The 27,991-nt window shown below is 37.9% G+C and overlaps 1 long non-coding RNA gene across 1 annotated transcript; it reads left to right on the forward strand.

The window, feature by feature from the left end:
* On the forward strand, positions 1–27,991 carry LOC137856426 (uncharacterized). The gene is made up of 3 exons (XR_011096442.1): positions 1–295; positions 8,791–8,940; positions 24,032–27,991. It is a non-coding gene; the product is annotated as an uncharacterized lncRNA (long non-coding RNA).

Below are 27,991 nucleotides of genomic sequence, written 5' to 3' on the forward strand. Positions count from 1 at the left end.
TGAGAAATGGCCTTGCAGGCACCAAGGTCAGTGCAGAAGGAGGGGGAGAGGTGCTCCAGGCGCCAGAGCAGAAGTCCCCTGCGGCCTGTGGTGAGGACCATGGTGAAGCAGGATGTCCCCCTGCAGCCCATGGAGTACCACGGTGGAGCAGGGTTCCATGCTGCAGCCCGTGGAGGAGACCACGGTGGAGCAGGTCGCCCTGCACTGATGGAGGCTGACGCCTGTGGAAGACCCCTGCCGGAGCAGATTCCGGGCCGGACCTGTAGCCCGTGGAGAGGAGACCACGCAGGAGCAGGTGATCTGGCAGGAGCTGCTGCCCGTAGGGGAGCCAGGTTGGAGCAGTTTTCTCCTGAGGGATGGACCCCGTGGTACGGACCCATATCTGGAGCAGTTCTGGAAGAGCTGCTGCCTGTGGGAAGCCCACGCCGGATCAGTTCATCAAGGACTGCATCCCGTGGGTGGGACCCCACAGCACAGGGGACGAGAGTGACCGAGAAGGAGCGGCAGAGAAGCGCTGTAGACTGACCATGACCCCCATTCCCCCGTTCCCCTGCGCCGCTCGGGGGGAGGAGGTGGAAGAGGGTGGATAGGGGGGAAGGTGCTTTTGGTTTCTTTCCTTTGTTTCTCACTTCTCTAGCTTGTTAGTAATGAGCAATACATCTTACTATCTTCTTATGCTGAGTCTGTTTTGACCGTTACAATAATTATTGCATGATTTTCTAGTCCTTATCTCAACCCTTAAGCCCTTTTCACATATTTTCTCCCCATTCTTCTTTGAGGAGGGGGAGTGAGAGAGCAGCTGTGGTGGAGCTCGGCTGCCCACTCAAGCGGAACCACGACACTAAGGCACTGTTGTCTACTGAAAATGACTAAGTATTTATAAAAGATGTATAAAGCAATAAAATGGAATCTTACTTTTCTAAGGAGTATTAATTTTCTCAGATGAAGATGACGCAGTATTTCTGTGAGCTAGGAGACAGCTGTACAAGATAGATAGTAAGATTTAAAATTTAAGATTTTTTCCTTTTCCTGGCCATTTCTTCTCCTCACTACAAACCTAACACTTAAAAAAAAAAAAAAAAAAGAGAGAGAGAGAGACACCAACTCTGGGAAGATACTCAATCTGGAATTTCTTCACTTCATGCACTTCATGATTTTTCTAGTAGTCAAGCTGTAATGCACTTATAAAGTAGTGTATAATTTCCTCAATATACTTTACTCTGGAAAAAAAAAAAAGAAAAAAAAAAGTATTGTGGAAAGAGAAAAAGAAAAGGGCAAAGTACAATCTTACTATGAGCCAGAAGAAGTGCTATTAAAGATGACAATGCAAGCAATTTAAAGGCACAGTGAATGGATGGAGGCTAAAAAATACCTTAGGATTATGCTGGAAAACAACATGTGCATGAAAATTTCAGAAAAGCACTCAATATGAGACAAAAATAAATAAATAAATAAATAAAAAAGAATCTAGACTCCTTTTTATGTTTGAAACACCATAGAAAAAGTCATAAGCTTAGGGTGGATTCTTTATGTTTTGCCAAAGGTTTGGCTGGAAATGATTCTGCTGTCATAAAATCCATTTATGACAGTATTAAACTAAGTATATCACTCTAAAAATGCTGTCTATTCTAGGCCAAATAAAGGCAGCAGGGAAACCTGAAACTCAGCTTAAAATTGTGGTGGGGGAGACATCTTAGTAAGAACATGGTCACAATCACATCACCATATCACCCAGGACCATGGACTGGTGTTGACAAGAGGTAGTGGGTCATTAGGAAACCAGACTCAATAGCTGCCTGGGAATGTGCAGAAAGAATTTAGGCACAACTTCTGAGCTTCATTTTGAGCAGTGGGAACAGGAATAGTTGTGGGTCAGTGTGTCTGCTGCTGTACTGTGACAACTGCAGCTCTAGGTATTGGTAGTAAATGAGCGTTCAGAGGGCTTTGCACAAAGCATTTACCCCTCAATATCCATGTGTTTTATGGGCTTGCAAGTTAAGGAGGAAATAAAAGTGCTTGTAGGGGGAAATACTTTTAATATATCATAGTAATTTTTTACTTGTGACTTTTGTGTTAACATAATTTGTAGCTCTTTCATGTTCTCCTTTCATTCTCTTTTCCTTGATTCTTGTTGTGCAAACACTGAGATTTCCTGATAGAAAGAGAATTTAAACAGCCCACTAAGATCAACTGCATTCATGCTACCAGATTTTCTTGGGCAATTAAACTCAAGAGACTGTCACGTGAGCACGGATCAAGTAGCTTTCTGACATGCACACAGATTGACGCTGGGGAAGGTGAGGACATGAGCCAGCTGCCCTAACATGAAAGGGCAGTATGATTTTCCACCATGGGGTCATCACCCCACTTGAACTATGTGACGGCACTCTCTGAAACCAACCTGGGCAAGCCAGTTCCTTTGCGTTCACATTCCTAGACTGGTTTATAATAAAACAATAATAAGAAGAATAATAAAATACAACACTGATCTCTTTCAGGAACAGTTATTTTGCTAGTGAAGGACAAAATTGCTAATTCTAATGGCCAGCCCTCTAGAGTCTTTGTTCCTTGACTATGCCTATCTATATCAGGACATATATAATACTAATATATTGCATGAAAGCAAATAGTATTGTACAGAGAAAATGGGAGAAGCTGGGAGAAGGCAGAGGGTAGCAAGGGCTGAGAATAGTCAGGTCTGTGACTACCTCTTGCAAGGATAAGGAGGGAAGGAGAAGAAACTGGCAACTTAGAGAGAATCTAACACTTCATCTGAGAAGATGTAAATGCCATAGTCTGAGCTGTGCTGGTCTGCCAGGTCACTGTGTTGCCTCTGAGTGCAGTACAGAAGTAAAGAGGATCACAAAAGGAAAAAGGTTAGATGTGGTCAATGAGAAAATGGAAGAAAGCTGAGGAAATAATCACAGAGCCTAGCAAAATGCCAGTAAAGGCATTAGGGTTGGAATATCAGCTAACTAGGAATAGCTATAAAAATAACAGGGAAAAATTCTGCTTTCTAAATGGAGGCAACTCTGAAGTTGCAAAATTCCACTGCGATCTGTTCCCATAACCAAGGACCTGAGCTCACACTCCAGGTATTTTCGGCTACTGAGCATATTTCTGCTAGTCTAAGGTTTCTGTTTGTTTGCTCAATTGTTTCTTTCCACTCCATTGATGCCACCTTTCTGTTAATTGATAGAATAAATCTAAGCAATTTACAACTAGAAACTGCCTGTATTTACCATGTGATTTCTTGTTGGCACAAGATGGTTCTTCAGGAGGAACAGTTACAATTAGTCATATAACATTTTTTTTTTTTTTCAGCAAGCTCAGCACAAACAGAATTCTAGGCAGGGTACAGAGATGAAGACAGACAACAAGTTTACTTGATTCATTGTGAAATTCCTCATTTTTCCTTCTTGAACCCCAGTATTGCACTAGAAAGGAAGAAGAGAAGAGGTACTAGACGGGGCAGGACCTATGGTCCATCCAGCCCAGTGTTCGGAAATGGACATCAGAGATGTAATGCACAACCCTAGCCATTTCAGGGCAGTCCATTTCCCTCACACTGCCACAGCCTCTGCAGTTGCTTGATTAAGGATGTCAGAAGGTAATTTCCTCTCTAGTTCTTTTGGTATCTACTTATCGACCTGCTGCCCATGAATTTGTCTCCTCCTTTTTCCAGACTGATGGCACTGCTTGCCTTCATGTCACTCCCCTATGGGAGCAAGGTACAGGGCTTCACTATGCACGTGGTAAAGGAAAGTTTCTTTTAAACAAGTCTCCCTCTTTCATCAAGTTCAAGGATGTGGCAAATAACAGCTCTGCATTCAGCTTAGCTAGCACCCTCGTTATTTTGTCACACATTCTTTTTCTGCTTCAAGATTTTCTATCTGCAAAAGGAAGAGTCCCAACATTTGTAGTCACTGCATGAAAGAAAATCACTTCATCCCCCCCGATCCTTTTAACTTCTCCTCTCCCATACCACCTCAGCTCCACTAAGTCCTGCCTTAGATTCACAGCTAGGACTGCACACAGCGCTGGAAGCATAGCACATCCCAGCTATGGTAGCTGGTAGCAAAATAATTCTGTCTTGTTCCCAGTGATGATATCTTGATAATGCTTTGTCCTCCTGATGGCCAAAACCATTCCATTTATATTTGCCACTGCACTTTGAGACACGGATTTTTAAAACCATCCAGTAATGACTCCAAGGTCCCTTTCTGGTGGTTTTAGCTGGCATTTACAGCTCATGCTACAGCAATGTACAAACATGGTTTATTTTACTGTTCTCTAGATGTATTATCTCTTCTGTATTGATATTGAGGCTCGACTACACAATTTTTGGAGATTTCATTGCCTCTCCCAGATCATTGCTGAAGGTATTGAACACTGACATGGGTGCTCAGTGGACAGAACTGGAGGCAGTCATGGGCCTGAGGTTCCGGAACTCTCCAGATGGGAGTCATCCTGGTCTGTGTTCCCCCGTTTGGTGGCCACACTGTCCTGTTAACTCCCTTGTCTTCTTCCTTCCTTAGATGCTTTTGGCTAACTCTCTGCTATATTCTTCATATTCCTTTCAGACCTTCTGTTTTTTAGTTGTTTCTGCTGTTGTTGTCTTTTTTTTTTTTTTTTTTTTTTCCAACATTCTATATATATGGACTTTCTTATTCTCTCTTTGAGGGCCAGATTTCCATTTTTTTAGAAAGCTTTGCTATGCGATAGCCTGCATAACTTACCAATTAAGCCTTGAAAGGATTTTTTGACTGCTTTGTTTTCTTTTTGTAATAGTGACACACATCATTTTACCTGACTCCTAGCACTCTATTTTTCAATGGCCTCCAGGTCGTTCCTATGTTTCTTTGATTTTGGGCAGCTGTTTTTACAGGTTTTATTCTATGTTTGTTCGTTTGTTCATTTTTTACAAATTACCTAATTTTTACAATGTTCCCTGTCTCAAGATTAGAATAGAATAGAATAGAATAGAATAGAATAGAATAGAATAGAATAGAATAGAATAGAATAGAATAGAATAGAATAGAATAGAATAGAATAGAATAGAATAGAAATTGAGTACTATGGTTACAATCAAAGAGGCTCTAACTGAAGAGGGTCCTTTGTATCACTCCAGATTATACCCAAAATAACCTCTTTTCTTGTGGTTTCTGAGAATAGCTGTTCCAGGAAGTAACTATTTTCTCTAGAAAAATTATCTCTCACATTATTTTTAGTACTGATACGTACAACTACTTATAATTTTTATTCTGTTGTTTAATAATGCCCAGGCAAAACAAATGGCTTTGTAGGTGGCTTAATATGCCTTCCTCATTTATTGCAGTTGTGATTTTATTTCCCTCTTGGCCTTTCCAGAGATGCATTGGACATTAGCCACACCCAGCTTGTATACTGCATTAGTCCAGGTACTCTTCCATACCTATGAGATTTCTCTTTCTTCTAGTTTGGACAAGAATGTACATAAGTATTAGTTTTCAGTGACATCTACATTCTGCCTTTGTTACCAGTAGGCCAGGTACAATGCATCCACAAGAATTTATCTGAGCATTTATTAGTTGAATCTCTACTGTCATTATACACTTCTTCACTTGTCTGCCACAGGAACAAGCATAGTGCAAGACAAACAGGTAGTGTGGTGGGGCTCATCTCTGCAGATAGATCCCTCCTCATGCCTGGATGGATGGCAGCCCAGCAGACTCCCTCTTGTCCCCAGCACAGGACCACCATCATATGAATGCAAGACAAACTCTTCTTGACTTTTCTGACCTTCTAGGAGTGAAATCTCATTCTCTTTTTTCTTATTCCTTCCTTTCATGTTTCTGAGAAAAACTGCTGCTGTCCTGTCTCCCGCTGGCAGCAAGGTGCCATTTCTTTAAGAGCCCCTAGCAGTTGCAGACTGTATATAGCACTGCCACCTGGTGAATCCACTCTGGAAAATATTGCTCTCATGCTAGAAATCATTGCAGATATGGGCATAGATACAGGCTCATTGACTAGAGGAAGAAAAGGATGATTAAAATACAGAGAGATGGAAAAGTGTAAGATTTTCTGCTGTGCTTTGGTGATGTCCATTGGCTTGCTTGGCTTTTCCAATGAGTTTAAACAGCAGTTCTAACCTAAGTGCTAATAACAGGTATTACTCAATCATGAATATATTTTTTTCTCATCTCATTCAAGTAGCTGGAAATGGTTCAAGCACAAGAGACTCAAGTTTTTGAAAAAGAGATAAGAAGTAGTAGATGCTCTTATATTTTCCTAGGGGAGTAGCGGGCAATGTAAGATTTTCTTAACTGTGAACATATGTGACCATATCAGGTGACGAGGACCATTCCTTTAGTGAATCCACACTATTGTTTCCACCAGCTCCATACCAAGATGATTCCACAGTAACTTCAGGAGACTTTTTTTTTTTTTTTAATGAATATAAGCAGAAATATACTTATTGTAGAGCAGACCCAGTAAGACTGTTTAATCTTGTTGCTGACTCTCCTGACTATTTCTGTCTGCAAAATCTAGGCCTAGACCAGCCCAGGATTTACATCCACTTTTTACTTGAATGTATTTGCAGTGCATTAAAACCAGTATCAGCTTTGAATGGCATTCAATAAGCCCCTTATCTAAGAGACTGTCATATTCCTTTGTACTCTTCTGTTCTTTGTACCTTCCCATCTGTTCCCAGTATGTTAGATAAAAAGTCCTAATTCAGTAATGGCTGAAAATAGGTAAGAGCATACCAGTAATTTTTATCCATTGCTTAACAGAATTCTGAGAAGGGGTATCTTTGTTCTCTGTGACCACATGATGAGTGAAAAATTAAAAAATGAGTTTTTCGAAGTGGCATTAACTATAATTTCTGCAAATTCATATGCCATTATTTTATTGTCTGTGACTGTTTCTGAAATGTGCATTTATCAGAAAAGAATACTCCATATACAAGAAAAAACACAGTATTCTAGGGAAAAAAAAATCCCCACTGTAAACATTAAGAAATGACAAATACTCTTAGGACATATTTATATATCCAAAACAATATAAATTATTAAAAGGAAAGGGAAAAAAAAAAATCTAAAAATAACACAGAGCATTTAATAGATTTGTTTAAGAGTCATAAACAAATAACCCATGAATACTTTAAAAGAGTTAGCATTGCAGGAAGCAGACACCCAGAAGATTTTATTAAAGATTCAAACATTTATGAAGTGTGTTCTGGAGGTTAAGGCAGGGGACTGGCAGTCAAGAGCATTGCCACATTTCCCCACTCTGCTGCATGCCTTCTGTCGAGTCAGCCAACCATCATGTGCCTGGCTCTACTTGTCTGTGGTGAGGACCAGGGTGGTTTTTCTCTGGCAGAGTTGTGTGTTTGGGGTGTGTTGAGGAACAGGTACTGCTCTCAGGCTGAGGAGAGGTTAACTACCATTCCTACACACACACACAGACACACACAGAATTTCTAGGTTGGAAGAGACCTCAAGATCATCGAGTCCAACCTCTAACCTAACACTAACAGTCCCCACTAAACCATATGCCTAAGCTCTACATCTAAATGTCTTTTAAAGACTTCCAGGGATGGTGACTCAACCACCTCCCTGGGCAGCCTGTTCCAGTGTCTAACAACCCTTTCAGTAAAGAAGTTCTTCCTAACATCTAACCTAAAACAACCTCACTCACTTCTTCCACAAGGGGCAAGTGCATCTTGTATTATAATTTTGTGAGCTGCTGAAGCCAGGCCATAAGTTTTGGATCCTTTTGTCCCTCCAAGACAAAGATCTGGGATATAACCATCCCTGAACTTATCAGAGAGACCCTATCATAAAGTTCTGGCAAAGTAGCAACTGAAGGAGCCTAGTAGAAGCAGGATTTGGATTCTTTTTTATAAGAACAAGGAATAAGAAATTGAAAGCATAATACCAAAAAAAAAAAAAAAAAAAAAAAAAAGCCCAGGGAAACTGTGTTTTGTGGAGAAGACTAATACTCTGAAATCTCATAATGTAAACTTTAAGCCATTTCCATAAATCCTTCTTTCAAAAACTTTACTCCTTGCCTCTCTACAAATGATCCTGTTTACACTATAGCCCTCATGAAAAGCTTGGTCTCATGAGCTGCAGCTGACATGTGAATAGGACACCAACACCAGGGAGACTGAAATAAGCCCGAAAATGGGAGAGAAAACCATCCTTGGCACCAGGGCTTCAGAGTAGCCAATCATTGCCTGCGGTAAAAGAAATACCTCTGAGAAAGCTGTCAGGCAGTCTGCATCTTCTTTCCTTCTTGCTGGGACAACTGACAATAGCACAGGCAAGCAGCTCATATTATGCTACTGACAATATTATAAGTGGGGAATGGGAGGGATATCGAGATCTTTCTGTATTGCACAAAAAAAGTACCACTAGCAAGTTCTTCAGTTCCTCTTCAAATAAAAATACATACTTCAAGTAACCTTAAACTGGGTAAAGGAAGGATTTTATTCTTTTGTTAAGACTAAATTGATGTATCGCAATAAAAATAAAGACAATCTTAAAGAACAGCAAGGACAACTAAAATGTTTCAGTATAAAATATTTAAGCCTAGGTATTGTTCACAAAACCTCTGATAACCTTTAGGCATCTGAACTTCCTTAGTGTCCAAGTTTGTGTCTACAAAATTCCAGAGGTATCAATTTCTCTGCTGTTGTATGTGTCTATCAAAATCAATGACACATAGCCTAGGTTTGAGTCTAATTAGTACCACAGGCTATCAGGAGTCACTCATCCTGTCATTTCTTGTCTTTGTTCTAAGGTGTGGTGGAAAAGACTCTAATTGTCCAAAGCAGAAGAGCCCCTCGCTACTCTGTCCCAAATGAGGGTGATGAGAATCCAGGTAAGAGTGCCCAGTCTTCAATGAGTTCAGAGGTGTTGAAGGACCCCCAGCAGGGCACTGTCTGAACAGGTGAGCATTCACTGAGCAGGTATATCTGCAAAGCTGGGTCAGATGTAGAATCTGTCTACAGCTAAATTTCTAGTGCAAACAACTGGTTTATTTTGTGGTGACATCTCTGAGTCTTGGCACCCCAGCAGTGCATTCTCTTCAAAGATGTAAATTAGTAACCTTGAAGAGTTTACAGTTCAAATGTGGGAGCAGCACTGATGGGTGAATATGGAAAGGAATCAAGAGTGGGTTAGTGACCCTGAAAGATAACAATGGCACAACAGTGAAAACCTTGGTTAGTAATTGTCACAGCACACTTACTGCTTGGCCACTAGCTCCATGTGTTATGTGAATGTATCTGTGAAATACATCTGCTTTTGTAATTGGACAAGGACTGGTGAGTGTAAGACTATCTTAATGTGGCTACTCCATAGACAACCACTACTTGGATGCATTAGGAAAGGATGCATTAGGAATATTAGGTCTCTTATGAGTTGCACAGTCATTTGTACTTAGAGGTTACAAAAAATATATATATATGTTCCAGAACTCAGACTCTCCCCTCCTGCTCCACTTTTTTCTCTCTAACCCTGAATGTAGAGAGGTGACTTTTGTAAGTTTCTTGTTTCTTTAGAAAACATCTTAAGGGAATGTAAGAGGCATGCATTTTTACTTTCAAATAAAAGGTAAAAGAGAATACAAATATCCCTGTTTCCTTGTAATCCCGATTCTAAGTGGATTTAATGGCCCTGTTAGTGCTGAGCAAAATTAAGTCCTTATGAAACATGTTACAAAGTACCTTTGTAGATCTCATTTTTTCAATAAAAAGGGGGTTTAGGTCATGTTGAACAATCTGCTACTTATTAGCACTTTGCCTTCAATAGGTCACCTTTCATAGTATAATACTCTGTTTTCATTAAGAACTAAATCCAAAAAGGCTATATTTTTAGAACTCAAACAAAATATATAACTTATATTGTAAACACAAAGATGAAGAAACACAAAATATTTAACTACAAAACTCTTATACAAATCTGTCACATCCAATACTTTGCTTTTCTCTAAATGCTGTGATCATTATGAGAACAGCTTGTATTTTTTAGATGTGAAATGTTAGGTGTAGCATTTGTTGTGCAGCCAGGAAAGGAAAAAACAATTATTATTTTTTTTTTAAGCAATAAACAAAAATAAGGATAAATTGCAGACTTTGACGTATTCAATCTGTTCTACATCTCAGAATCATGCACACCAGAGATATTAATGTAAAGGTAATGTAAAATTTAGTCTACCTATATTTTTAATAGATGAAAATATGCTAGATACGTTATATATTTATATTTTTTAATTTCTTTGTGAATCCATTTTGTTTATGTTTTGCCTGAGGAATATTTTTAAGATTAAAAAAAATCTCCCCTCATTTTTTTATATATATAAATAGTAGTTACTTTGAGACATAAAACACCAAGACTGTGCTCACACTTCTTAAGGCTGTTCCAACATATAGATATGTTATTTTTTGCTGATATTTGCATCTGAATGCCTAAATGGTCCAAATTCTTCCTGAAGATACATTATACGGAGAAGAAGGAACATGTAAGAAGAAACCACGTCCTTTTTCATCTTTTGCAAAATTGAGATAATACATGTATTTCTACCCTTCTACCTTAGAAAGTTCTCTATTCCTTTAGGAGCACTATATTATTTGCTTTGACCAAGCAATGCTCCCAACTGATGAGTAATGTGCAGGTGGTTGGATTTTCATGGGATACATTAATGTAGACTTGTTCACTGTTGACTAAAAGAAGTAACAGTAGATGGTGAGATCAATAGTATCTGCCAGAAGACAGGAAAACTGTAATTCTCTGCAGCACTCTTGTAAATCGTGCCCAGAAGCAGAAATCAGTATTACCTTCAGTCCTCTCTGCTAAACACAAAGTTATTATTATTCTTTTATTATTATTTCAATGGTGGACAGAGGGCAAATTTATTATTTTTTTTTTTAACTTTAATTTTAATGTATTTATTTATTTATTATTTTACACTGAGATAAAGTTTTGGGAGCAGATACATTGTCTCCCCTGTTAGAACCCTAACCACAAAGTAACAGTCCCCCACATCCCTTTATTTGCTTTCAGCCTCAAGTTATCTTCAACACTTTTCTGAATAGAATACATGGAAAATACTGCCATTCAAAAGGTCCTAGTGACAGGTTGGAGGTCTCTGCTATGGAAGCCCTTCAGACATACCAGAGTCTGGTTTATGGTTTTAGAGACCAGCAGCCTCCTGTGAGACCAAACACGGGGAGATGTCCTCAGTTCTCTGCATCCCAGGACAGGATCACAGGCACTGAGTGAATAGGATAATATTGCTAAACCACAGCAAGGGAGGAGATGTCAGTGAGTTCCTGCAGCAGTGCCTAGGGACCAGGGCAGGCTGAAGAAGGTGTCTATAGATAGGTCCTCCTTCAGACCGTTGCTGGATTTAACCTGGAACGTAATTGTTCCACCCTCCTCAGAACCCCTCCTGCACCTGCTTCTGTGTGAGCCTTTCTGTCTGGAACAGGGAGGTGAAGCGCACATGAAGTCAGATGAAGCTTATCCCAATGCCAAGCACATAGGCATCATTTCTTCCTTGTAGAGGGCTACTCCCTGGAAGCACATCTCTCCCCTCATCTTGGCAGTATGTTTTGTCTCTCTCATGCCTGTCTCTCTCTTGCACCCTGCTCATTCTGTGGTTAAACAGGCAATGACTAAACATCATAAATCTCATGTGGTTCAAACCTTTTAGAACCACAGAGCTCAAAAATTGTAACTGACAATGTTAGAGTTGGCAGATCACTTGGAAATCAGTCTCAGGGCTCAGACTAGAACTGAGTACCATACTTTATTTTGCCCTTTCCTCTCCCCTTTCCATTTTAACATTCTTCCCCTTAACATTCTATTTCTTACCTTGTTTTGCTAACAATTTACACATGACATATCAAAAAAGTTATGAAAGTTAAGATTAAACAGAGCTATCAACTCTCTCTTGCTTAAGGAGCTAGTACCCTTAGAAGAGGGAGATAACTGCTTGGAGTGATCTACCATTGCTCATTTTATCCTATCCTTTATTTACTTTTCCAGGTTACTTGTTCTTTTCAAATGTGCTAAAGCAACTACTCCGTTTTAGTCAGCAGTTCATTGATTAAAATCTAACTAATTTTGGGAAAAAACAAAACAAAACAAAAAACAGGTATTTAAGGTAATTTCAAATGCTGTCTTCTATTTAAATCACCATTTTTTCCTATGACAGCATTTAAAGAAAGGACAATATTTACACACAAATAGTATAAATAATGTACAAGTTTGAGCACCATATTAATGTTTGAGTGACAAACAAGTAGCTGATTTATGTGAGAGACATCTTTGTGAAGAAGCAAACTTTTAATTCTGTGTTTCCATTCTCAGCAGATTGGAAATGATTCCTCATCACACTGTGAATTTTAACTGGTGTATACATCCTTGCAAGTGATAATCATACACATTTGGGAAATTACTTCCATAAATGTTATTATTCCATTTGAGAATCCAATGTTTTAAGTATCATGTTCAGCACATATTGGAAAGAAGCTTGTGGTTAATATATGGAAAGATCATTTGTATTTAATCATGCAGTTGGGAGTAGTTATAGTAACTAAGTAGATGCAGGCAGTTTAAAATGCACAGATTGTTACTACAGCTAGCTTGCCATGGGCACTTTTTCCCTTTGATAGCTCGAGTACCGAATAAATAAAGTAAAATCAATGCTCAGAACTGGTCAAAAAAGCTGTGCCATGCAGGTTAACATGTCAGTCCTGCTAAACAAGGACATACGGCTGCACTGCCACTGCATAAAGACACAGGGCATACAAGCAGACTTCATACTGGCTTTTGTACATCATTGATGTTTTCTCAAGGATACAGCAGCAATTTCACCAGGCTTAACTAGGCTCCCCTTTGTACCTGGGTATTTTTACCTGCAGAAGAAAACTGGGCTAAGGCATTCACTGTATCTTCAGGAAAGCAAGCATCTGTATGGTGCCAGCTGCATGCGCAGAATCAGAGGTGTGCCACAGTGGCTCCTCACCAGTCAATTTCTGTTCGACATCTTTCTGCTCAAGCAGTGTGTAAGCCCGTGTTTGACAGATATTGGAAAACAAACATCTGCTTTTCTAGTAATCATTCAGGGACTAAGTTTAAAGAACAAATTAAATTAATCTATATCCTGAAACACTTTCATAAATGTATGAATCTACAGGCTTGTATGCAACAGTGGTCAAAACATGAAATTACAGATCTATTTGTTTTATTTTATTTTATTTTAGTTACAACAAAATTGCCAGCTTAAGGATGTTGGGGTTATCTTAATACTCCTTCTTATTAAATGTTATAAGAAATATATGCAGTTATGTGTATGTACTGTGTGTATATTCTAATAAGTTTGTACATGCAAGGAAGCCCAAAGAGGGAAAAGCAAGTGATTCTGTGTGTTTGTCTAAATACAGTCTGTTGCAAGGCACTTAAATACTGTGGAAATGGCCCTTAGAGAAAAAGTAAAGCTAGAGAAATAGATCTATATCTGTACTAAATCATGACTAGTTTTTCAAGATTTACTTATTCAAGTTTTCTATAAAACAATAAAACACACCCACGCCCATATAATATGGCAGAATTGTTGATACAATTTTGCTGCCTCCTACATTAGTGTTACACATGATATTTGTTTTTTCTTCACTCCTTTTCCAATGAATAAATGAACTGCTTATGTGGAGTTCAGTAGCATAACTGTACAAAATTAGTTACAAAGAGAAATGTCAGGACTGATATTCCTGACACAGCCTTTTTAACTTTTGTTATATCTTAGGTGTGCGTAGCTGAGATGGAATAATGCAGCAGTCCAAGATCCCAGGAGGCTCCTGCTACCATTGTCTTTTAGGTTTTTAGCCTGTGGCCTGGATTGAAATAAGAGCTTCAATTGGGAAATTGAGAGTATGCATACTCATTCTTTATTATTAAAAAATAGTCATTCTGGCATGCCTTTGTGAGGAAAAAAAATTAAAAAGGGGGAAAAAAAAAAGAGGGGGTGTAAAATATTTGTTCTCTGTTCCTGTATAAAAACTTCTTAGAGTTTGGCAATTGATGTTGAAGTAGAGTTAGACAGCCTTTGAAACTCTTACCTAGTTCACTAGCATTACGGAGGATCCAGTTCACTGCAGTTTAGATTCATAGACAGCATTTTGCTTCTCTGTGATCAAAATGCCTGTGCAATTTGAAGTGCTTATTATCAGAGTTGAATCTACACAAAGCCTAACCTGAGAACAGCCAAGAAAAGCATACATTTGAAGGGCTTTGATGCTCCATCACATAGCCATTTGCTGGCTATAATGAAAGAGGAGTACATGACAGACTCTGCTCGTGCCTGCCATTCATAGAACTCAGTTACATATATCAAGCAATCCAGATTTTACAGTGAAATTGTGTTGGTACCTTGCTAGGCTACAGAATCAACTCTCACTGCTTTCATCACATATATTGCTTTTCTTTACTCATACTGTTGAAGGGTGTTTGTGCTGAAATTATTTTCTTCACAAGAAGATCTCTTTAATACATTTACATATTTTAGCAGGTAGTATAACATATCAGATCACAGGAAACAGACTCACTGATGTGTTTCATACCTCTGGTTAAAGAATAAACTTGGCAGTTAAAGCTGAGAAATAAGTAGAAAATGAGAGATTTCAAATATTAATATTACACTCAGGATTGTTTTTTTACTTGTTCAGTCAGAGCAATATTCTTTTTAGAGCAATTTGGCAAAAGACTATGACTTGCAATATTTGTCTGTTTGAGACAGTAAGTAGATTAGCCAGAAGTTGGGATATTTTTGCCATTAGCTTCAACAGAGCCAACATTTCCACCCATGGTCTAATTTTACAATCTTTCATTAAACAAAATTAATGAGTATTGAATATATACAGAAGTGTTCCCACACAGACCATCAGAAAGGCTGTGAAAACACAAATAAAATGAAGCGAGAACTTTTTTACACAAAATATAGTTGTTTGAATGAGTGGCCATCCCGAAATGCTTCTCTATTTAATGACATACTCTACATGTTCAGATGAATTCCTGGTAACATGGTACTGTTTTCTGCGACTTATTATCTTTTTAATCCAAAAGTACATGTTGCTTTTGTATTGTTATATCCTTTTATCTCTCTGATATGGACATTACCAGCTGCATCAACTGTTTCCTAATTTTAATTTCTGTGGCCAGTATATACATTGTTTTGGTTTTTTTTGATTCTCACAAGAAGGTGTTTTACTTTTTTGCTTTGTTTTTTGTTGTTATTTTGTGTTTTTTTTTTTTTTTATTATTATTATTTTTTAATTCTTAATGAGAATCTTTTACCTTTAAAAAGAACACTTTAGCTCTTTTCTCTTCTTATTTCCTCCTACTGTCCTTCACTTTGGTCTACTATTTTTGTCAAAAGAATCACTGGACATACATTTATTTTTATTGTTTCTATAAAAAAAAAAAAAAAAAAAAAAAAAAAAAAAGAACACATATTCTTTAGATCCTGTTAAGTAAAGGTCTATTTGATTTTTTTAATGAAATCATTCTTTGTGAAAAGAAAAACAAAATATCCAGATGTTCGGAAGCTGTAATAATTACTAGGAATTTACAATCCATGTCTGTATGTTCTCTGAGAATAGAAATGCTCATTTTTTATGGAAGAAATACGATAGCTTTTTGTTAGTATCAGGAATATTTTTGCATATAAATATGTGCTTTGCCCATGTCTGGAAAGCTCCGCAGGTGAGAGAGTCCTGAAAACTTTCAGAGAGCTGGTGTCAGGAGCAGGTGCAACCTTCTCTTATGCTCTCCCTTCCCTCCCTCTCCACACCATCCCTCCCTAGGTACCAGCACCTGACTGCAGACCTCCTCCCCACACTCTTCTCCAATACATATACATTTCCAATGTATATACATTTGCAGGGTAACACAAGCAGAAGTGGTCATAGCAGTTAAGATTTCACTGTGCTCTGTTCTTGTACTCCAATTTATGTGACCTACAACACGGTGGCAAGGTATACATATAAAACAAGATTAACAAACAGCACTTTAGTAACCTATCATTAGACCTTGAATCTTAACACCCTTCTTGGACAATAATTTCACTTGAAGTGTTTTCCTTTCTCTCTTGGCTGAGTCTCAGTCAGTCCCACTCAGCTGGAGTGGGGAAGGTGCCTGTGTGAAACACCAGAACCCAGAAGGAGCCCGGTGATCTCAGCATCAGAGCAGCCTCCCATGCTAATGTATGGGGCTCATGGACTTCTTCATCAACAGATCTGTGGCTGAACCTCAGTTTTCCATTCAAATTGGCTAGAAGAAAAGCCTGGTTGACATATTCATCTAGACCACATCCATACATCTGAGTAAGCCTTTAGGCTCTGCCAGTGCAGTGGGTAAATAAGCTTGCTAAGTCTCTACTTTTACTGAGGTACGAGTAGTGCTAATTACGTGCTCTTTGCTAGACTGAGCAATATGTTTTCCAGATTCATCCCCAAAAAAGAATGATTTCTTGGCTCAAATTTTCTTGTCTATCTTCACCACTCTTATTATTTATTATCCTCTAATTCTCTAGTAGTATCTTGGTTTGAAATTAAGCCAGTGACTCAGTAATTGGCAAGATTACCTGTAACACTGCCATGGAAATAGTATGAGGGCTGGATTTCTTGATCACTTTTATATGACCCATACTATACAAGTCAGGTGAGGATTTTTTTTCCTTTTGCTGACTAAACTCCAGGTTCCACTCTCTCCTGAAGCCTGCTACGTATTTTCCCCTTGACCTCAGTGACTGCCAGCTGTAGATCCAAGACTGTCACATGGATTCTTTTTTGTCTTTTAAGATCTCTGGATTTATAGCTAGAAATCTGTCCATCATTGTGTTTTCAATCCAGTGATATCAAGTAATCTACCTATTTTTATCTACTTATTTTGATAGGCAATATTTTAAATCTCATTTGTAAAAGTTCTGTATTCCACTTTATCTACACCCATGTTAACTCAATTGAATGGAGTTATCAACACAACATCCTCTATGATACAGTTTTTGCATGACTCACACAGCGGACATTTGCAAATCACTTGTGGGTTTTCTGAAAGCAAAAAAATAATACAAATTCTACTATTTGTAATCTGAGTTGATCTCCAGCACCACAAAGGAGTTCATATATATGTGTGTGTAAAGTATATACATATACTTTTAACAAGAATATTTGGTTATTGTCAGTAATAAAAATTCTGGACGAGAACCCTGAAGACCCACATAATGGCCATTGGCAGAAGCAAGTACACAACAGGGTAATCTCAAGATCAATCTGTTCAGGCAATTTATGATATACCTAACCAGTCTGAAGAGCAGCTGTCATCATTTCAGAGTGCCTTAAAACTCAGTTTATAGCCAAATACCATAATCACCTGAGGGACATTAAACAGATTTGTTTCTGTCAGAACAGCTATTACCCCTTTCAAAATATTTTGGTGTGATGGATTTGCCTTAGAATTACAGAATGGCTTGGGTTGGAAGGGACCTCAAAACTCATCTAGTTTCAACCTCCCTGCCATAGGCAGGGACACCTACCATTAGACCAGCTTGCCCAAAGCCCCATCCAGCCTGGCTTTGAACATTTCCAGGCATGGAGCATCCACAGCTTCTCTGGGCAACCTGTTCCACAGCCTCACCATCCTCAGAATGAAGCTTTTGATGCTTTGTCCTGTACTATGAAGAGCTGCTTAATAATAAGTTCAAAAGTAGAAATTCTAAATGGATCAACTGAAAGATTTTGATAATTATATGGCATATTGTTAAGACACTGTCTCTACCAATGTCTAACAATAAGCTAGTTTGCTTCTTGTTTTTGTTGAAGCTTGCATAACTGTAATGTGAAATCTGTTACAGGCCCGTTTGCCTTCTACTGAAAACAGGGAGAAACTCCCATTGCCTGTGAAGCTGGTTGTACCATTTTTCCAAAGGAAAGTATTAAATTGTGTGTGTTTGTATAGCAGAAACAATCAGCAAACAGTGCTGCTTTACTTATTTTACTATTTTTAAATAAGGGAGTTATTTCCTTTGAAAATCTTATAGAGGATTTTCTGGATTCTAAATAAATATCAATAAATCTTTGGCAATTTGCTTGGAACATCTAATTACTTTCTCCATCTCACTAGATCTTCTGGCCAGCAGGCTACTTCAGGGCTTCAAATACCTCGGGATCCATCTTTCTCTCAGAATTGTTCTCAATTAACTTTGCCTGACTGCTTTAAAATCTTGTAGATGGCAGTCCTAGGTGGCATAATTAATTAATGGGCAGAATCATTCTAATATTACAGTATATACTTTTTCTATGTATTGATTTTGTTCACATCCTGACTGGCTCTTAAGATGTTGTTGGAAAGAGCTCAGAAATGTACATTACAATGTTCTCTGGTAGGGAAAAAGTTAAATAAATAAAATATTAATAATCAAGAAGAAGAAGAAGAAGAAGAAGAAGAAAATCAGTTTAAATGTACAAAATCAATAATAATAATAAAGGAAATCATGTATATATCTACAATATTTACATAGAAATCATGCAAATATTATATATATAGAAGACATATGATGGCGGAAGTACAGTAAGCAGTTGTCAGAGCTTTGTTTGGTTATGCATTCTTAGTTTCTTTTAATGGTATTTATCCTCTTGTAATCTGGGATAACCTGGTCTGCTTTCCTGTTCTATCACTTATGGCACCTACTGGATGAGCTCTGACAAAATAGTCTCCCATGGGATGCGTGGGGAAGCTTCACCCAGCAGTGGAAGGTATCTTTGTACTAGACAAAGGACTGGGAAATCCACAGGGATATGCTCTGTTGGCAAGAAAAAGAGCTTCTCTGTTGGAGAGAAAAAGAGTTTAGATAATACATGTCCAAACAATATCCAGATCTGAAAAAAAAAAAAAAAAGAACAAGTGAAGGCACCTTCATTTCAGAGATCTGCAAAAAAAATAATGAAAAGAAAGTCAGTTTGGAGCATTTGTTCACTGTCTCCTCTAATACATGAAGGGGCATCAACATGATGCTGAGAAGTTACAAAGAAACAAAAGAGTAGTTTGCAAAATGAGTATATATGAATGTTTATTTATTGATTTATTTATTTTTCACCACAAAAAAAAAAAAAAATGTGGATGCTGAAAGCATACATAAGTTCAAAATTGCTGCAGAAAGAAAAAAAAAATAGTTCATAGCTTTGTAAACAAAAATACCATTTCCTGACCAAGAAAATCTCAAGATTCAGTCACCTGATTTCTGCAAGACTATACTGGGGAAGAATCATTACATACATTATGATTTCATTATCTTCCCTAGATAGCTGATATCATTCACTGCCAGAGACAAGATATATAACTACATGGTCTGACCTAGCCCAGACATTCTTATATATTTTAAGTGAGATATTGTAACTGACTGTGAACTGAAATATGTTCTCTGAAATATGCTCTCTTTTGCTTTTCATCATTATAGGCAAGGAACTTTTTGTCTGCAGGATTTTGGGAAGCTCAGTTAGGTTTCTGTGAGCCTAAGGGAGAGCCTAGTGAATGATTCCACCAGGATTTCCTCACACACTTTGTAGTTTGGGGGTGTGGGTGGGCAGGAGAGAAGAGGAAAAACTAGGGTTTAAGGCCAGAAAGCATCACCCAAACACCTAGACTCCTTCACAGATAAGCATGAGTTAAAGACAGTAAAAAGTACACTATTCAATTTTTCTTTTTCCCCTGAATTGTTCCATGTCATCTTCAAAGTTCAGCCAGTGGTTGTTGTAAGGTCTGTGTTAGTAAGACTGACTGTTTGTTCTGATAGGATCTGCTATATTTTTCTTGTAAAGGTCATACACTGTAATCAAGCTATCTCTTAGTCTCATTTCTGTGGCTCTTACAGGAGTGTTTTTCAAACTTTTATCAATCTTTCCTAACTGTGGGCTGCAGAACAGGTAAACCATCCCACTTACATCTTCATCCTAGATGTAAAGCAGCCTCCTAACCTTTACAAAGTGGCTTGGGAATACCCTTTGTTGTTACAGCACCGAATGAAGAGATTGTATTACATTGTTTACTCATTTTAATCAGTAGGTAAAAAAGCTGATTTAGTTTTTTTTGTTTGTTTGTTTGTTTTTTTTTTTTACAGCAATGGACTGTAAAACTACAGATATATACTACAAATAGAGATTTTATTCTTTGTGAAATTTAGAGGGTACTGATACCTTTCTTGTTGCTATGTTACAGTAATTTCTTTAGACCTGCTGGGACTGTTCATTAACATATCAGTAGTTTATACACACCATCTCAAAAACTACCCATAAAGGAATTTTCAAAAGCAGAACCCATTGTGATGCTGATACGTGGAGCTAGTAAGAGCTAGCCATGGAAGAGCTGCTGTAGAGAATCAGATGCCTGAATGAATAGTTTAGACTTCTAGTTTGCACGTTCGTTTTATTGAGTATATCCACCTTAGGGAAGGGGAAAAGCTTACTGGAAAATAGTGCATGGTTCCAAAGATTTCTGGAAAATAATCCTGCTAAACTGCATATGTTAGCTGAAGTGGGAGATCTCTTTGATAACCTTTACAAGCACTTATGTCTCTCTGTTGACTTAATGGAATGCCTTTGGAGGACTTTTTCTAATAAACACTTAAAATTTATGTGCTAATTAGGTATCTAGGCTTGACGGATGGTGACAGAGGGTGACAGAGCACTGGCACAGGTTGCCCCGAGAGGTGATGGGGTTTCCTTCTTTGGAGATGTTCAAAACCTGCCTGGATGTCATCCTGTGTAATGTGCTCTAGGTGATCCTGCTCAGATGAGGGGTTGGACTAGATGATTTTCAGAGGTCCCTTTCAACCTCGGCCATTCTGCGATTTTGTGATCTCATACTTATACTTGATTTGGACACAACTCACCTATCAACCTACACACAACAAGAAAACTTTTTAATGTCCAAGGGCAGATTCATTTACTCCAGCCCATAAATATTCTGACATAGTTTAATTTTTCAATAAGTGAAAATACAGTGATACCGCTGAGACATGAAAAGGAACAACCAGCTAGGTATATTGGCATCTGTGTGGAAGGACTTTAACAGTGAACATGATTTCAAACCATGTTCATTAGAATCCAAGGAAGAATGAGAGCATCCCTGCCCATTGGAGTGGTGGAAGAAAGACAGATTATCCTTGTGCGTTGATAGTGAAGCAAGAGTTGTCTCACAATCTGGTGTGAGACATTTATTAAAGTGGCAACAGTGAAAGAAAAAAGGACTCTTGTTTCTGAGTCTGATTTACATTTCCACTTTTCTTGCAGTTATTGATAGCTGTTGACAGTAAGTCAAGCAACAAACTCAACTCCTTGGTGATATCTTTAGAATGTGTGGATTGCTTATGAAATAAATTGTTGGCAAAGCCTGTAGGAAATATGGACAATGCACAAGTATTCTTGTTTATTTTACTCAACAAAAATATTTCTGTAAAAGAAAGAGAAAGAGAGAAAGAGAGAAAGAGAGAAAGAGAGAGAGAGAGAGAGAGAGAGAGAGAGAGAGAAAGAGAGAGAGAGAGAGAGAGAGAAAGGCAGGAAGGCAGGAAAGAAAGAAAGAAAGAAAGAAAGAAAGAAAGAAAGAAAGAAAGAAAGAAAGAAAGAAAGAAAGAAAGAAAGAAAGAAAGAAAGAAAGAAAGAAAGAAAGAAAGAAAGAAAGAAAGAAAGAAAGAAAGAAAGAAAGTGTTTCCCCTACAGCAGCCTGTGAAATTTCTACCATTTTAACTGTCATTTTTTGAGGATTACAATGAATGTTACAAGAAGGCTAAGCAGTGAAAAATCTAGCTGTCTCTTCCTACAGGAGAGGGAAAAGATGATCCTGGCAAATGGGGCATGCTGGGAATATGGAAGTTGTCAATAAATTCTTATTTTGAGTTTACCAACAATTTTACCCAGAGCTTCAGTCCTTGCCAGCTGTAGCTCTCTTTCAACATACTGGTCAATTCCTAATTGCATATTGGGATACAACATGCACTTTTGACTCCAGAGTCTAATTTAATGAAAAGGTTTGCAATCTTTATGGCTAGAGAATGTCAGAGGTGCTCTTTGCATAGACACTGTTTTTCAACTGGTTTACTAACATCATTTTGCTATTCATACCTAGGGGATTTAGGAAAAACACAGTTCCTGACATAGTTACCACGAAGGCCTAATGTTCATAAATGCCAGGTTGTCAGTCTCATCAGGTCTAAGCAACCGAAATAGAAGGTGCTTTTTAATGCTACCCCAGAGTCAATTAAAATACAGTAATGCTGACATCTGCAGAATACAAAATGATCAAAGTAAAGAATGCCCATACAGCTTCTGACATAAAAACAGTGTGTTTGGCGGCAGAGTGACACAGTGTAACAGGTCAGGTAATTATGAGAAAATCTATGATGTATCTGTTGCAATTGCTTAGCTTCTTTCCATTATCAGAGCCATCAAACAGAACAGCGCTCTCACTTCTCCTGATGGATCGTAAAGCTAGTGACACCCTCGCTCTCCTGATACAGATGGCATCTCAGGAGCAGCTGAATTAATTTGACAGTAAATAGGTGGTAGCAATTGCTGTCTTCTCTTTTTTATTATTATTTTTATTATTTTTTTAATTGCACCAGGACAGCTTTTAGCACTTCTGGGAATAGCTCAGAAAGCCTATGCCATGATTAGCAGTGTACCCTCCTCTCCTGTAACCCCATTCCAAAGCTTTTGCTGCTGTTTTATTTACATGATAATTGCTCAATGGCAACAAAATTTTATTCTCCCTGATCTCCCCACCCTAACTCTCAGTCTGAACTATGTGCATTAATTATCATGATTAAGGAATTCTCTCATTTTTTGCCTTGATGTGTTTATTAAATTAATGAAGGAATCTGACACATGGGCTTGTATGCTTAGGGTACAGTTATACTAAAGTCATGGGTATATTTTAGATGGCTGCAAATTTTCTGCCTCAGTAACATTATAATTGGCTTAATGGATTTTCAGTTATGTGCATTGGATTTCTCCCCTCTCCAAAGCAGACTAATTACAGCTTTTTACATTAAATTCTAATAGATTTCAATTTATCTCCTCTAAATTATCACAATAATTACAGTAATAAATTAGGCATGTAGCTGTCATTAATCTAAACAATTTGAATTGGGTATCATAGCAGCACCACACAGCCTATGTTTCCTAAATGTGTATTCAAATATATTCCTAACTCTATAACCATTGTGTGGGAGGGTCTCATTTCCCAACAAGCTGCAAAACTCAGAATGTAAAATGGAAGGAGAGAGAGGAAGAGAAGGGGGGGAAATGGAAAAAGAGATGAGAGACTGCAGTAAAAGTCAAAACAGACCAAATTTGAGGGAGCACTGCATGCAATTAATGTCTGAAGAACTGGACAGGAACATACCTGAACTATCCTGGCAGACCTCAGACTCCATCACTAATCCATGACTACTTTTTCCCTCTTACATAAAAATGTGTTGCAAATGTTTCTTTACTCAAGAACACCTACTTGAAATTACAGATGGCTGAAACATGAAATTTTACCTTTCATAGGAAATTTTGGCAAGGACAACTTTGGTTTTGTTTCTCATTTAGAACAATCTCCAATTATTTAGAACACATCACAAGTGGAAATTCTGAAAAAAAAAATCATAGAAAAAAACTCATGATCATTGTTTTTTAAATTGTGGGTTTTTTTTTTGTTTGGTTGGTTGGTTTGGTTTGGTTTGGTTTGGTTTGGTTTGGTTTGTTTGTTTGTTTGTTTGTTTGTTTTTGTTTTGTTTTGTTTTGTTTTGCTTCTACTGTTCTCTCCGCTGAAAGGTATTGACTTGACTATACTCAGCTTCACATAGGTTCTTCAGCAGAATGCTGTGCGACACTTACCAACTCATGTCAATTTCCTTGGCAGCTGCCAAGGACTAAGGATTGTAGGATTTAGGTTTGGAACAATTTCCTTCACATCCTTATCTTTTTTCCCTTCCTCCCTAGGCAGCTGGACTTCCAAAACACCTGTCTGCATATGTGCCTGACTCCCTGGACGGCAGGACCCTTCACCCAATGAAGTCATCACACCCAAGCCTGCCTCTATAGCAGTTCAGACACGATTTCAGAAAATTAAGCCCAACAAACAAATCAGTCCTTGCTGTGATGTGCCTTTGCTTCTAGACTGTCACAGATACATCAGTGATGGTCCGCTCACTAGAGGTTAAAGCAACAGCGTAGCTATGCCTACACCACTGCCCAGCCATGCTAGAGTCAGTTCTGAATTACAGGTATGTTACAGAGCAAGGTCACTGTACAGCTGCATGTCATGGCATGGCTAGGGTGTAGAGAAGTTTCTGGGGAGATGGCCAGCCTGATTTTTTGAAAATGTGAAATTTCTGTCCAGAGATCCAGCAGTCCCCTTCACAACCAGTGATCCACAAGTGTGGCTGGAACCACAGAAGTCTGCTGTCTTGATGAACATGCTGGAAAGCTGTGGACACTCTGCAATGTTACCGAAAGGGATGTCCAGACTTTCTCAAATGCGGAGTAGTGTCATTTTCTTATGGCACTTAGACTGCCTGGATAGTTTCCAATTAGCTACACAGATGATACATTTTAGTAACATACAATATTGGGGTGCTTTTATCCTGCAAATGGGAGAAATATTTAGATCTTTATTGAAGTCAGCATGACTGTATCATTCCAATGTGTAACCGCAGGGGGCAAGAATTTCTGTAGCAAGTGGACACAAATTTGTATGTACTGAATACTTCTCTGCTTCTAATTTTCAAAACATCAGTCTATAAATATCCTTCTATGGTATATATTTGTGAAGCTTTTGACCATTATGAAAATGTGATGAAACATATATATGCAATCTTTAAAAGGATTAAAATGGTGAACTTTACAAAAAAAAAAAAAAAAAAAAAAAAACTTTCAGATTTCTGTACTTCAGTCAAATAAAGTAGCCTCAGAGCGCTGACACCATATGTACATATTACACAATGTTTAAAGCTTCCCTGAGCATCAAAAGGGAATACCTAATGTGCGGTTTCAATTAAGTTTCCATATATCCAGACAGTTACTACATTTCTGTTGTAACCACACTAGATGAAAAAAGTCACTAACATTTTTCCTAGTGACTAAATCATTTTGCAAATTCAGGCTGTTCTGTGAATTTGTAGAGGTTCAAATTGGTAACACTTAAAATAATAGCACGTTGATTTGTGCTGCTTTGCACTGGAATTCCTCTGGAAGGATGTCTGACCTCTTCATTAATATGAAATGAGCTCCTTGTGATACCTTAATGAATATGCAGCGTCCCCTTAGTGACATGAGTAACATTTGAAACCTTTATGCATTTTCAATGGGCATTCACCTCAGCTAATCTTCAGAGCAGGTTCATTCATAGTCATATTTCCTGTTATCTGCTTACAAAGTTAAGATGTTCTTACTGTTTGAAATTTGTCACTTACTCCAGAAGAAGGAAAAGAAAAAGCAAGTGATAGCTTTAATGGGCAATGTGCCAAGATAAATGGTCCCTGCTGTGCATGTTAGATTTGATGCAAGTGTTCTTTGTGTAGATACTACTTCCTGTACAGAATATTGCAGCCTTATGGCAACCTTTGTCCTTTGTCTTGATGATTGTATGAAATATTAATCTCCGAAACAGTAATGCTAAAATGAAACATTCTGCAGTGTATCTGGTGGCTACAGCTGCAGACAGGGATTCAGATGTCGGATCCTATTCCTGTCTGCACCATAGTCTCAATGGGTACTTTTTCTGTGTCTCAGCTCCCTCATTTCTCAAAGAGGAAACATTATTGTTAACTAAATCCTAGGGGGTTTTCTGCACCTTACCTAGATATGTTGGTAAAACACACCGAGATCCCATATGGGACTAGATGGTAAAGCTTTCTGATTATACTAACTAGAATTAATACCAGACAGTGTGTCATGCTATTTTGTTGGATGACAGTAATACTTAGCCTCCAACAACTTGACCTAAGAGGTACTTTCTGGTCAAATTGGTAATTCTTGCCAAGTATGCACAGTTATTGCTCAGGATACATCAGTGGATTTCCGTTTGACAGTACATCCTTAAGGATGTATTTGTGAGGCTTTGGGGGCTGCCAGTCTCACAGATCATATTCGTCTTCTGGGCAGCAACAAAGATCAAACAATGGGTACACCTCTTCTTTAGGTCCATTGATATTTAAAATTCAGGATTTCATAGAGATGGTAAAAAATATCCAACAGGTATGTTTTGTTCTTCACATCAGACACAGAGGGGATGAAAAGCCTTTGTATGCTGTTATCCTCCCTGTTTCTACATGCCTAGGAAGAAACACACCAGAACAGGCATGTTCTGTACCTAAATATCTTACATGGAGGAGTTGGTTCTTTTCTGTAACCTCTTTTCCACCCTAAATAATGTGGTCAATACAATAGCTGCTGGACAGAATAACAAAGTCATTTGATTTTTATTTTTTTTTTTTAACCTAGCTGGTGGTCTCTGCTTCCCCAGAGGCCTACCAACAGCTACAGTTACTTCTTTTTTTCTTTTATTTTTTTAACTTAATTTATTGCTCAGGTGATTGGTGTGATTTATTACTCTCAACAAAGCCTGCAAAATCTCACTTTAGAAAACAGAAAAAAAAAATGGGAGAAGGGGAAAACAGGGACATGATATGTGTTGGTTTTTTTTGTTTGTCTGTTTTGTTGTTTTTTTTTTATCAGTCCAAAGCTTACAACATCCTTTCTTGCTTATATGGCTGTATTTCCACATTGTTTATAGCCAATGGACACAGGGATGAAAAGTATAAGTAAAGAGAGAGGAAAGAATTGCATAATTAACTTTTTAAATTAATTCATGACCCAGTTAAAAGGACAAGGAGGGGGTTATTAATTAATTAAGGTGGGAAACCCTGTGGGCATGTGAGATTTAGAGAGTTTTAACTTACCAGCCAGGTTAAAAGGCTTTCTAAGAGTGTACTCAGCACTCACTGAATCTGGAATGCAGTTAATGCGAAAAGAAAAGGTGAAAATATATTGTAAAAGGTTTTCAGGGGGAATAAAAACTCTAAGAAGACAGAAAATTAATTAGGAAGAATCCTGAAAAATGTTTCATCAGAATTTGAGGAACAGCCTAGCTTGATTCTTAGCTTTTTCAAGCCTACTTAACTCTACTGAACACAAGGGTTGCTTGATGCCATAAAGGCAGGGATTTTGTCCTGAAATACAATTTTTAAATCCTCTTAGGTCCTAAGAATTTCAGTAAAACTGATGGATTAATAGCTATAGAAATAGCAACAATAACTGATATTTGAGTGAACATTTTTGACACTCTGGAGACAGAGTAGACTTTTTTTTTCCTCTTTTCCAGATATAGCACCTCTCAATAAAAACACATTTTAAACTGGCTATCAAAGGTTCTCTCTTTTCTCAGGTATCTGTGACTGCAAATGACCATTTAAAATATACATTTCTGTATTTCCTTAAAGGCTTATATCACCTGTGTTGCTTCCAGCACTTGTCCTTGTACCTCAAGGTAAAATTTAGAATTCAGATGAGTTTGAGAAGTTCTTACATCCTGTTTGTTTGTTTGTTTGTTTGTTTGTTTTCTTCCTATTATCTTTCTTTATACTTCTTTGTATGGATATTTATACGTCTAGGCTTTGCAGTCATTAAAGTTAGGGATAATACTTCCATGACCTTCTGGTACAACCAGCAATGCTAATCCAAGAATTATTTTATGAATTCATGAAAAAGAATGTTATTTCTCACTGACAGTATTTGAAGTGGATCACATGGATTACTATTGGTTTATTTAGTCAGTCTTCCATTTCAATCATCTAATGATAGATATCAAGACACTTTTAGCTAACTGTAAATACTACCTTCTTTTGTTAGCTAATATTGGCTACGTGTCTTTGTCTCATGAGCATTTGGAAAAATCTAAAT

The sequence above is a fragment of the Anas acuta genome, chromosome 1, assembly GCF_963932015.1.
Source record: "Anas acuta chromosome 1, bAnaAcu1.1, whole genome shotgun sequence".
NCBI lineage: Eukaryota > Metazoa > Chordata > Aves > Anseriformes > Anatidae > Anas > Anas acuta.